General features: G+C 33.3%; 1 long non-coding RNA gene across 1 annotated transcript; it reads left to right on the top strand.

The window, feature by feature from the left end:
• Positions 1-416: 416 nt before the first annotated feature.
• On the top strand, positions 417-1225 carry LOC121252085. The gene is made up of 2 exons (XR_005938178.1): positions 417-553; positions 688-1225. It is a non-coding gene; the product is annotated as an uncharacterized LOC121252085 (long non-coding RNA).
• The last annotated feature ends 12023 nt before the right edge of the window (positions 1226-13248 follow it).

Here is a 13248-nt window from a genome sequence, read left to right as displayed (position 1 = left end):
CCCAGAACCCATCTCCCACCCTAGCTGGCTAAAAGAGTACATTGGAATTAATTCTAAGGAGCACTTTGTAGCTGCAATTGTCTACTGATACGAAGAAAAATTAAATAAAAACAAATTATGCACCTTTCAAGGGGAGACAAAGTCAGATCGATCCCGGCCTCTAAAATGGTTAATATGCAAACAGCTAGGCGCTCTTGCACTTCTTGTCTTTGATGCAACCTGTTCTCTAAGCACCATGCTATCGTTTTCATGCTATTTCATGCGTGCTAGACAGAAGGAGACATTGAAGTGAACTCTGTTGGACCATATGAGTCACGTATACAAACCCCAATACACAACTCGTTCAAGTTTCTAGGTAATTGATCAGTACTACTTTGAGTCTATATAAGGAGGTAAAATGAAGAGGATTATGCAAAAGATTAAGAGATTGAGTTATTGAAAAGAGTCTGATTACTTAGTAAGATCATGATGGCAGGATCAGTACAACTTCCATGCAAACGCCTCGTTCTTGTGGCTTTTATCATGCTTTGCTTTTTCTCGGTATCGGCCACAGGTAATTTCGATCTTCTTCCTTATAACCTAAATCTTCGATCATCAACTTTAAAACCAAATATATGATTCTTAAATGCGGAACGTTTTTATAAACCTTTTGTTGATCTTATATATTGATCTGGAAATTAATTGCAGCACGCAGTTTACGAGTGGCTAGTACTACTAATGAATCGCCGACGAGCCATGAGGATCATCAGTCTTCACCAAAAGAAGATAGGGTGCCCTTGGCAGACACTGAAGATTTAGTGACTGTGGATTACACTCCGGCAACAAGGAAGCCTCCGATACATAACTAATAATTTTAAAATATTTAAGCAGTTAAACAAGCTTCGATTGGTACTTTAGTTACTTATTATTCCTCATTTAGTTTAAGCGCATATATATATATATATATATATAGGTCAATATATTTATAGATATAGTTGAGTCTGGAGAAATAGGGAAACTCATGCAGAGATTTAAAACAATGGCATGCATGAACAGATATGATGCTATGTTTTATCATGGACCTTTTGTAAACACTAGGGTTTCGGAAAGGTTTATAGCTAGAGAAAAGCTGACTGTTACATGCCACACAGATCATGTACATGTTAGTACTTTTGTATAAGCATAATCAATATATGGAATATGTATGTGATTCCAGAGCTTAATTTGCAACGCATATTTAATTAAACAACAGCTTAGAACTTACAGATTATATATATATAAGGTACTGAAAGTGGTGATCATATCACAGAATCTTCGAGTACTATATATGAATTATCACTCCCCTCGACAATCAGCTAGCTAAGCATATATATATGCATGCAATTAGGGACTTTAACATGTGTATTAATCAGGGACTTGAAATGACAAATCATCGGCATTGATTCACTGAAAGATCAGATGATCCCTTTGCATGCATGTAATTAATTAATACGGCTTGGGAGTAATACTATATACCATACTTTCATCTTTTTTTCATCCTACTTATAAGTAAGATGTGGCATATTCATCCTTATGTATGACACATCTTACTTAATGAGATGAAAGTAAGATGGTAATCATGTGGTGTATAGAATTTTCCGTTATACCCATACAACGTATACACGCTATATATCATCCAATTAATTAATACAGACCTCACAATATCCATCCCTCTTAGCTAGAATGGAAAATGATCAAGTTACAACGAAGCGTACTTAATCATTGTGAGAACAATTTAGAGCATGATGCAGGGCCGCCTTCAACTTCAGGAAAAGATGTATATATTCCCATTTTTTATTCGCCACCATCAGTTTTGTGTATATATAAAACAATAATAATGAATATCCAAACCCAGTACTTAATGTGGCCGATCAGTTAATAATTAAGGTGGAGTAAACGTTCTTGCTAGCTAGCTAGCTTGATTTTGTTTAGGTAAGTAGTGCTAGCTCAGCATTATTGGCGTCATGTCAACTGGCTTCAAACCTCAAGACTCCAGAAAATTTGACTGACGGAGATGCTTAAGCAAGTTATCACCTATGAGATGGTGCAGATTGGAGAATGACAGATCATGTGGTAGTACTATAAAACCTAAGAAATCTTCGAAAGCTTAGTGTAGATAATTTGCCCATGATGTAGTAACTTAAAAAGTGGTAAGCTCAATGCAGTCTTGTATTGGGATGTATTAATGGAAAATAATTCATTACCCGAACAACAAGCAACTCGAATCCATTAGAAATTCTCATGCCATATATATATATATATATATATATATATATATATAGCCCAACAAGATCACTATATATATGACAAGCAAATCTAAGACAAATACATGATTCGTTGAAATGCATCAAAATGGACAACAAACAACTGACAAAACAAAACATATAAATTATAATGTATATATATGACCCTTTAATGAAAAATTCAAAAGATGTACCAGTACCCTAAAATGATCGGCATGATCCCTAAAACACGCAGAAGCAGTACCGCTAGAGGGTCAGGCCGCGTAAAAGTCCTCAAAAGAATCATATATATAAATTTTCTAGATACCCAAAGTCTTCAAACAAAATGGCCATCTCCGAAAAATAGCAAGAAAAAAGTGTCAAAGAGTCTCAGACATCCAATGAAGGATAGATCATAGAAGCAGCTAGCACAAGCTCTCAAGCCCAGCGAAAGGCGGAAAATCTGATCAGGTGGCCACTCGAAACAAACCTTTGGATTTCTCATCACCGACCAGAATGAAAACCTCTGTCTAAATATATACAAATACATGATACATCACTATGCATACAAAAGCAGAACATTGAAAAAACAAAACAAAACCCGTCCGATTAAACGGGTCCGATCAAAGCAAGAAGACACTGATTCACAGGAAAAGAGCTGATCAGATTCATGGAAAGATGTATAAGAACAAAGAGACGCAGATTGAGAGGGAGAAGATGGGGGAGTACTGATCGATCTATAGTGGGAAGGGTTTGGTAATTTAGGGTTTTTCACGAAATGGACTTCCAAGATACGTACGTTCTCTGCTTCTTCCGGAGATGGAGAGGTAATTATTTCCTTATCTCTCCTCCACGCAATTTAATTAATTCCGAACCCCATTCTACTGTAGCGTTAAACTTTTTTTTATTTTTAAATATAATTTTAATCACAATAACAAAATAACTTTTATAATAAAATATTAAGGATAATGATACTCTAAACTTTCTTTTTTATTATCTAGTTATGTTTTTTTTCTTTTATTCTTTGAATTTAGAATAAAAATCTCAAAACATGATATTCTTACTTAATTTAAAAAAAAAATCAATTTTATATAAAATTGACATTATTTTACTTTTTGAGTTAATTTTTATTAAATTGAATTTATTTTTAATTAAATTACTAGTTGATTGATTGAATTTATTTTTTTTAAAATTATGCAAAAGAAGTCATGTTTTGGAATTTGTAATCCAAATAACAAAAGGAAAAAAAATAACTGGATAATAAAATAGGTATAAAAATATTATTATCCAAATATTAAAAAGGACATTGTCGATCGAGGGATCCACCTCCTCGTGACGAGTAAGTACTAAGCCTTGACACATGAGATCATTACTCCTGAAAAAATAACAAATGGTGTGAATCTCAAGTAGGTCCAAATATTTATTAAATGAAAATGTTATTTATATTTACAATTTTACTTATATAATTATACATGCTGATGGGTCAGCTCTTAAAAGTGATAAAGATTTTAAAATTTAAATTAAAAAAGAAAACATTAATAAAATTATCACTGAATACATATAATACTGTATATAAAAAGTATATGTACACGTAGCATTACTTGTAATAACCCAAGTCCAGAGGGCCCGGCCCGGCCCGGCCCTAAAGGCCCATTAACCCTCTCCTTCTCCCTTTTTTTTCCCACCTTGTTTCCCTTCTCTCTCTCTCTCTCTCTCTCTCTCTCTCTTTCCCCCGTATCTCTCTCTCAATTCCCTCCCTTCCCCTGTACCTCTCTCTCAATCCCCACCGTGTATATATATTCTCTATGCGTAACCACTAACCAGCCACTATTCCTTATTGTTTCATCACCACCAACGACAAACTCATAAGTAATATATTTAATAAATATTGAATATAAAAGTTGTTAAGATTTGTTGTAAATTATTGAGAATTTACTTAGTTGTTTATGCCGTTAGGGTGTATTGAAGATTAAATAAATATTCAAGTGTTAGTAGTAGGTATTAGCTAGAATTAATCCATGTTGATGTCATTGTTATATGGTTGAATGTAGAGCTTATTTACGTTGAAATAATAAGCGAATAAAGGCCGGTATAGGTGCTGTCCAGCATCATGTTTGTAATCTAAAAATTTGAGATTTATCAATTTTAGAGGATAATCTTTTAGGACAAGTCTAAATTCTTGTTATTAAGGATTGTGTGAGATTTTATAATCAAGTGAGATAATTTTTAGTGTAAAAATTGACTAATTATAATGGCCTTGAAATAGATTTTGAGTGACCATTGGAGAAGTAATATCGTGTAACTATTTTGATTAGAAATCGAGGTAAGTGGCTCTTTAATGAGTTTTTAATAAAAGAACCATTGGTTTTGTTTGAAATCCTGTACTTATGTATTATATTTCTAACTTGTGTAAACTTTGAATTTGTACACATTTTTATGTTATTTTGGCTCTGCTTGTGGGATTTGTGAAAGTTTTGTAATAGTTGAAATGTTTGAAAAATCTTATGTGACTTATTTAATTTGAAAGTTAAATGTGAGCATGTTATTTATTCTTTAGCCCATGATATGAATGTCTCTGTGACATGTTTGACGTCCCTCGCGGCGTGACGTATTCGTGGCATGATATCTTTGTGGTATATTTGTAATTTTTCTATTATCATGTAGCCTTGAATATGATATATGGTTGAACATGTTGGTTGAGATAAAATTGTATTGTTTACATTATTTTATTGAGAATTTATTCATTCGTTTATAGTCAAGAAAATTGCCAACTCTCACGCCTCTATTAAATTATTACTTACTGAGCACGTAACAGCTCACCACTTCATTTGTGAAAAGTTCATTCTTTTTAAATGATAGTTTTTGAGCCAAAGATTCCAAAATAAACTTGGTTTAGTTACTTGAGGTTGGAAGTTTTGGAAATTGATAGTTTTGATACTTGAAGATGGTTTTGGTTGTACAAAGATCTTTTTTTACGGTCATATCTTAGTTATTTTTACAGTATTGTAGGAATATTTGTATTGTAATTATTTAGAATTTAATGACTCTAGCCGAACTTGTCAATGAATTTTTGAGAATTATTGTATTATAATTGTGAATAGTTTAGAAGTTGTATATTTAATATATATATTAGTAAACTGAGAGGAAGTTTTAAAAATATAGGCGAAACTCTTTTCATTTATGGTTGTGGGTTTGGGACGTTACATTACTCTTCCTTAAAACTAAGTCTTGCAATTACTTATCAAAAAAATTAAGGCTGAGTTTGGATACACAAATCTTCTTATCTCATCTCATCATTACAACTTTCTCAAATTCTTATTTAAAAATATAATAAACAATTTAATTTTTTCAATTCTCAAAATAAGTATAATACTAAAAAATCATATCTAACAATATTTTATTTAACTACTATTTAAAACATCTTATCTCATCTCATCTTATCTCATCTGAACTGTCTATCCAAGCCATCTTGCAATAAAATAAATAGAAATTTCATATTTTAGATTTACAATTTAAGTACTACTAACTTTATTTGCAAGAAAACCGACAAACTATTAAAGATCATGTCGCTTTACTTCTCAAACTACCATTGTTTTTGCAATTTGTCTATTTAAATAAAGATCGAAATCTAAAGATGGGTTAAATATTTATAACGTTAATGTACAAGATCTATCGAGTTATAAAGATGCATGGGACGTTAAATTGTACGTAACTCATGTTTCAAATTTGGAGAAATTAATGACAACTTCAATAACATGTTGGTCACATTGCAAAATGAGTTGAAATTTTGGGGATCAATAAGGTGTCATTTTTTCCTTCATCCTTATATAATTTTTTCGGGGCAGCCTGAAGTCCTATTTAAATATAGTCTCGATTTAGGCCGGATGAGTTTAAAACTCATTTTCACACCGACCAATAAAATAATGACATGTAGACATTCTATAGAAATTCTCATTACAGCTGCATATACCCCAAAACGTCTCCCCTTCCTTCTTTCTCCCCTCTCCCTCTCCCTCTCCCTCCCCCATCTGCAAGATGCACGAAATCCTAAAGGCCCCAAAAAAATGCACGAAGCCGAAGCTCCCTCTCCCTCCCCCATCTGAGAAATCATCAGGGAAATTTCATTTACAAAATGAAGTAATCTCCGGACTTGTTCCTTAAGAGCATTCACATTAAATTTTTTATAAAATTTCCTATAATTTAATTAAAAAGTATATTCCTTAAAATTTTTTCTTAAATTTTACTTATCTTTCAAAAACCTTCTACATCTCATTCCCTATCCATTCCTTATTCTATTAAAATAATATTTCTCTATTCTTTCTTTATTACTTTTTTCTCTCACTTTTATTTACAAATTTAACTACTCAATATTTTTTCTTATGTTTTGAACTATTACTCTAGTGAATATTTTAAATAAAAATTTAAATTATTTTTTATATTTTTTAAAATTTTTTTTATATTTTCGTAGTTATTTAAATTATTTTTAAACTATTATTTAAAACTACAACAAATATAAGTATGAGAGAAAGTGTAGATGATTAGAAGAATAATTAATTTAATTGAAATGAATAAAATATTGATAAAAATGATTTAGAGAATAAATAGTAGTTTTTCAAATATAGGAAACTACTATTCATTCTCTAAATCTTGTCTTTAAAATATGGATTTGGATGGAGGGAGATTTTGAGAGTATTCTCTACATTTTTCCTCAAATTATAAGAAAAAAGTGGTTTTGGAAAACTCAATGGGAATGCTCTAAGAAGAGTCACTCTCAAGAGGTCCATCCCCATCCCCCACCCCAGTTGGATTAATTTCCTGTTTTCCCCTGCTTCTCAGAATCTACCGAGATGCTGCATCTGGTTTCGGGTTGCATAACCAAGCTGTGGCACACGGGTGCTCAAGATTCATCACTATCAATGTAATGCATGATACCCTTTTCAAAATTTTTTGAAAAATATCATGTCAATCTCTGTAAATTGGACTTCAATATCATGATATTAGAAAATATGTCAAAATGGGTATTTGGGTCGGTTAGGAATGGGGGAAAAGCAGCACATGCACATGGGTAGCATTCATTTCAATGAGGCAAGCAAGCAATTACGTACTGCACAAAACACATGGAACCATTATGGTGATTTAAAGCCTCCATTTAAAGTTTTCTAAAAGCATCAGTGACTGTAATGGGATCCGATCAAGCACTGTTCGAAGAATTACTATTTAGAACTTGTTTTCTTTTCTTTTATGGGGCAGGGGAGACCATTCGCATTCAGTCTGTTGATCCATCCTAATCTCTTGGTGCAACGAGTGGTGGGCTTATTTTCTTCAATAAGGTTGAGGTATTGGTGGGAGAGAGAGCTTCAGTGTGAGAGAGCTTCAAACAGAAGACGATTTTGTAAGGGCTACCTTTCGTCGACAAATGGGGGAGGGAGAGGGAGCTTCAGTATTTTTTTTTTTTTTTTTTTTGGGCTTTAGGGCTTTGTGCGTCTTGCAGATGGAGGAGGGATGGGGAAAAAGGAGGGGGAGACATTTTGGAGTGTATGCGGCTGCAATGAGAATTTCTATGGAATGCCTACGTGTCATTGTTTTATTGGCCGGTGTGAAAATGAGTTTTAAACCCATCCGACCTGAAGCTTTTTCCTTAAATATAACATCAATTCCAACTAAAGATTAAAGTAACTGATCGCAACCAATGATTTAAGTTGAATTAGAAGATAACATTGAAATAATAATAAAATGATATTGAACATAACAATCATATATATTAATATATATATATATATATATATATATTATGATACTCAAATTTGCAATCCAATAAGTTTTAACAAAGAGCACAAAAATAATTTAAAAAAATGTGAGAACAAAATATTTAAAAGTCTATTGAAAATAACATATTAACAAATCTTGAATACAAAAAGATAAATAATTTAGCATCTTGAAAATATGGACTTTTTCTAGATGCATTTTATGTATTTTGTCATTAATATAATAATGGTGATGCTACTGTATCACTCAATTTTTATCGCTGAACGTGCTAACTAGTGAAATCAATATTTGTTTTCAAACATTTTTTTTAACATTTTTCAAATATTTAAAAAAATTAAATAAATTAGTAGTGGTAATTTTTTTAAATATTTAAAAATAATAATAAAACAAAGCAAACTTAGAAAACAAATCCAAAAGATAAGCTAACATTTTCTATATAATAAATTAAAGTAGGGATATGGGCGGATTTAACCCCATCCAGTCGTTGTGCCTGCTCTTGCTCCTGCTCTCGCTCGTGTTGGGGGGGGGTTCAAATTTAGGGCTTGAAACTATTATTTTATTTATTTATTTTTATTGTCTTTATTATTTTATTATCATTTTAGGAAATATGCTAACTGATAGATTAAATTAGTGATTCCTTCCTTATCAGAACCTTCGTATGGTTATCCATTAGGTTCCCGTATTATATTTGGTTCCTAATTCAGGACTAACTCCAACTCAAACTATTCAAAATCCTCTCAGAATCTAACTCCTCATAGGAAAATGTTCCTACAGTTTAGGCAATTTCGAATTTTAAACAATCTCGTAAAGATTTACGTTGCTTACCTCCCGTCGCCTATAAGAAACCCACAAGGCCTCTGAATTGTACACACAAAAATTCATTGAGAAAAGACTCTTTCACGTAGAGAAAGGAACTCACTCCCGCAAGCACCACGCAGCCTCCCTCCTAGCAACCAATAGCCATCTCGACGGACCACCTCCCATACCACCACAGAAAACGCCAGCCAACCTATTTCTGTCACACCAACTCCCTCAGGTAAGCCCCTGTTGTCGCGCGCCACCTTCCTCCCTCTCGGTAATTAAGTTTGCAACTTCATCTCTCTCTAAACTCTTTTTTTCCTCTCCCTCCCTCTCTCGGTGTCGCACCACCATAGGAGCCTCCCAGTTGCACCAACGTCACTTCCAACCACCCTAAGCCGCCATCGCACTCAGTCCCTCTCTCGGTGAATCCCTCGTTTTCGCACAACCATCCCTTTGTTGTCCCACATGCTTTAATTCCCGTAGAATTAGTTTGTGTCATAGCAGGCCTTCGACCCTAAGGCCATACGGCTAAGTCTATTTTAAAATAAACAGAGTGTTGGGCTTCCTTTAAATAGTCTTATATTTTTAATTGGCCTTAATCTTATTATACTATTTAGTAATTTTATTGGGATGGTTATAATTTTTTTAAAAAAAAATATTACTCTTCCATGGGCTTTATCTATTTGAATAATTATGAGCCCATAGACGCAATTTTTATAAAAGCATTTAAGGAATTTTAAAGTATATTTTTAGAGGTTTCTATGAAAGCCTATTATTTTAGTTAAGTTCCATTATACATATTTAATTACTTGGAGTATTACGACATGCTTTTCTAGGAAATTAGTAACGTTTAGTACCTCATATAGGTAACGCGCTACAAGTTGAAAATCAGGAAGTAACACTAAGAGGTAAATAGTATGATCCTATAAATGCATGCGTACTGTGAATATTATTATTATGTATGAAAATATGATGTGCTTATGATGATTATCTACGCTACGCTAAGAGACAAGTCAAGGTTAGATTCCTTCAATGACCCTTGATGAAATATGATATTATGCTTGAATGAATGAATTTGTTGTTTGATTGATTGAATGTTACTAAAATCATACGAAAGCCATGAGATGTTCATATAGTAATTCAAGTCAAGTATGACATGTTCATGTAATACTTAGATTATGTATGCTATGTTCATGTAATACTTAGATCATGTATGTCATGGAATGTCATAAAATATTCAGATCATGTTATGATATGTCATGTTATGCTATGCTATGTAGAAGAAAATACCATGTAATGCTATGTCATGCTATACCATGTACAAGAATATGCCAGTTATGCTATGTCATGTACAAGAATATGCCATGTCATGCTATACCATGTACAACAATATGCCATGTGATGCTATGTCATGTAGAAGAAAATGCCATGTAATGCTATGTCATGCTATATCATGTACAAGAATATGTCATATTATGTCATATTATGTTATGTCATGTACAAGAATATGCCATGTCAGAAATGTTCATGAAGCTAATAAATTCTCATGCATTAAGAAAGATAAGAAATGTTAGGGTGCCACGGACTCAAGTGTGGTTAACCACAAGTTAAGTGAAATACGGACCCAAGCGTATTTCACTCCATGTTATGCAAGTTTAGATAAAACACGGACCCAAGCGTGTTTCACTCCATGTTATGCAAGTTAAGTGAAACACGGACTCAAGCGTGTTTCACTCCATGTTATGTAAGTTTAGGTGAAACACGGATCCAAGCATGTTTCACTCCATGTTATACAAGTTAGGTGAAACACGGACCCAAACATGTTTCACTTAACTCTCCATGATATGCAAGTTAGGTGAAACAAGGACCCAAGCGTGTTTCACTCCATGTTATGCAAGTTAGGTGAAACACGGACCTAAGTGTGTTTCACTCCATGTTACGCAAGTTAAGTGAAACACGGACTCAAGCATGTTTCACTCCACGTTATGTAAGATAAGTTAAACACGGACTCAAGCGTGTTTCACTCCATGTTAAAACGAGATAAACAGATATTATGCATTCACGTTACATGTTTGCCATGATCATATATACTTCCGCTCATATTAATAATGAATATATATGCTATAAGAATCTATGACGATATACGTATATAAAGTCTTTCAGAAAGTCATGTTACGTGTATGATTGTAAATCTATGAAACTGTATGTTGTGAAGAGTTTTCAGAAATTAAGTCCATGCTAGACCAGATTATATTTTACAGTATGATATACTATTTTACTTACTAAGTATTCGACTCATTTTTGTTTGTCTTCCTATTTTCTTCTATGTTTAATTCTCACAAATGGAGATTATGATGATGAAGAGCTGGATGACCAGGAGTAGATTTAGTACAAAAAATTAGGAAGGAATAAGTGATATTCACACAAGAATTAGATCTTGTTAGCAAGAGGTAAGGAGGGGTGCCCACGTGGGCTGACCCCCTCCCTTTATGCCTCAAAGTAACATTATGCCATACGTTACAAGCTGTTGCAGCTTGCAACGACCGCAGTGTAATGGATGGCCTTGAAGGCCAGCCATGTGTTGGTAGACTATAAATAGTCCACCTCAGTTTGGTTTTGGCATCATATGAAATACACAAAAGCTCTCTCTCTTTTTATTCTCTCTTGATAAGATATTTAGGCTGTAGATTTGTTAAGTGTTACTATAGTTTTATACTACATAATACACTTTGCCACTGAGAGGAAACGCTTGGGATTTGTCAATCTGGAGAAACTTGTGGAGTAATTTTATAAGCTGAGTTTAAGGTATTTTTCCGCTTCGCATTCTTACAGATCTCTTTTACGTCATTCATAGGATTAGTTTATGTTCTTTTACTTTATGTTCAGTTTTTGAGACAATTATGTTTAAATCAATTTTAACATTTTAATGTTTTTCAATAAATGAGGTATTTTAGGATATGAATCTCTTTACCGAGCATTATGTTATGAATGTTAGTAACATCTCTATCCTACAGGAACGGGGTGTTACAGGGGGTTTACTGTCACCCTCTCCCTTGTCCTTTGTCCACACATGTCCTATGTGTGAGTAGATCGAGGTTTGATTTAGGGGTGCTACTCGCCCCCTACGGGGCGAGGCCACCCCTTCCCCGCACCCTGCCCTGCATAGGGCAGGGGGTAGGGTTTTCACCCCTGTCCCCCGCCCTAGGGATGCGGGGGCGGGGTGCGGAGCAAATTTCCAATCCGCCCCACCTCCATCTACTTAAAAAAAAATATGACATTTTACTTGATTTAAAAATTATTTCTAAGTACAAAAGGAATTAAAAATACATTTTTAGACCCAAATTATAAATTTAAATTTTTTAAATATGACTATAATTTAAAAACTATGTAATTTTTAAATTTGCTAGTATATATTTATGTAAATTGTAGTATATTAGCTTTTAAACTTTGTAGTTTTTAAATTTTTCAATACATATTTTGTGAACAAGTCTAACAAATTGTAATATATATTTATATATACACATTTTATAAAATATAAATATATATTTATGTTTATATATAATATATATATATATATAAATGTAGGCCAGGGTGGGGCGGGGGAAATGCAGGGCAGGTTGGGCCTTCCCCGCCACCCGTCCCGGCTAGGGGCTCTAGATGCAGCGTGGGGGGGCCCCGCCCCCGCATGGGCAGAACGGGGGGAACGGGGGCGGGGCAACAGGGTGTGGGGCCCTGTTGCCCACCCCTAGGTTGATCTTGCCTAGCTAGGACCAAAATAAACACATTTATGCAATAATTTAAAGAAAAAATCAGTTCTCTCTCAAAATCTCCAAATGTGCAAACAACAAAAAGAAAAATTTATGCAAAAACTAAAAATAAAAATCAATTTATTGGTCTATGGAAATCAATAGATCTTCTACCAAATTAAAAAATTAGAAGAAGAATCAAAACTAAATTTAACCTAACAAAAAGAGAACTAGTAGAAGAATGGGGAGTGGCTTTGAGGGAAGAGAGAAGAACAAAACGATAGAATTTAGGTTTTTTTCTATTAATGTGTATATAATGTATAATATGGGCGGATGGGTGAATCTAAGTGGGTGAACATTCCTGCTTCTCTCCATTTGCTTTTTAAAAATAAAAATATCTAATTTAGATAGCCTATAGGGAACAAATAAATTGAAGAAATTATTTGTACAAAATTTAAATAGACAAGTTTTATATAAATCCTTGTAAAAAAATAGACTTCAGCTTATAAAAATATATAAAAAACTATTCGTTATTAATAAAATTCATTTTTTTACAAAAAATTTTATATGAAACTTATCTATTTAAAACTTGTACCTATCGTTACTCAACAAATTGCTTAATCGGTTAGACATAGGATCTCACGTTACTCTAATTGTATCGTTTGGATTCAAAGATGAATTGAGATGGATTATGA

The sequence above is a fragment of the Juglans microcarpa x Juglans regia genome, chromosome 2S, assembly GCF_004785595.1.
Source record: "Juglans microcarpa x Juglans regia isolate MS1-56 chromosome 2S, Jm3101_v1.0, whole genome shotgun sequence".
In the NCBI taxonomy this organism is placed as follows: Eukaryota; Viridiplantae; Streptophyta; class Magnoliopsida; order Fagales; family Juglandaceae; genus Juglans; species Juglans microcarpa x Juglans regia.
The sequence above is the reverse complement of the archived record's forward strand: the minus strand, read 5'-3'. Positions and strand labels throughout refer to the sequence as shown.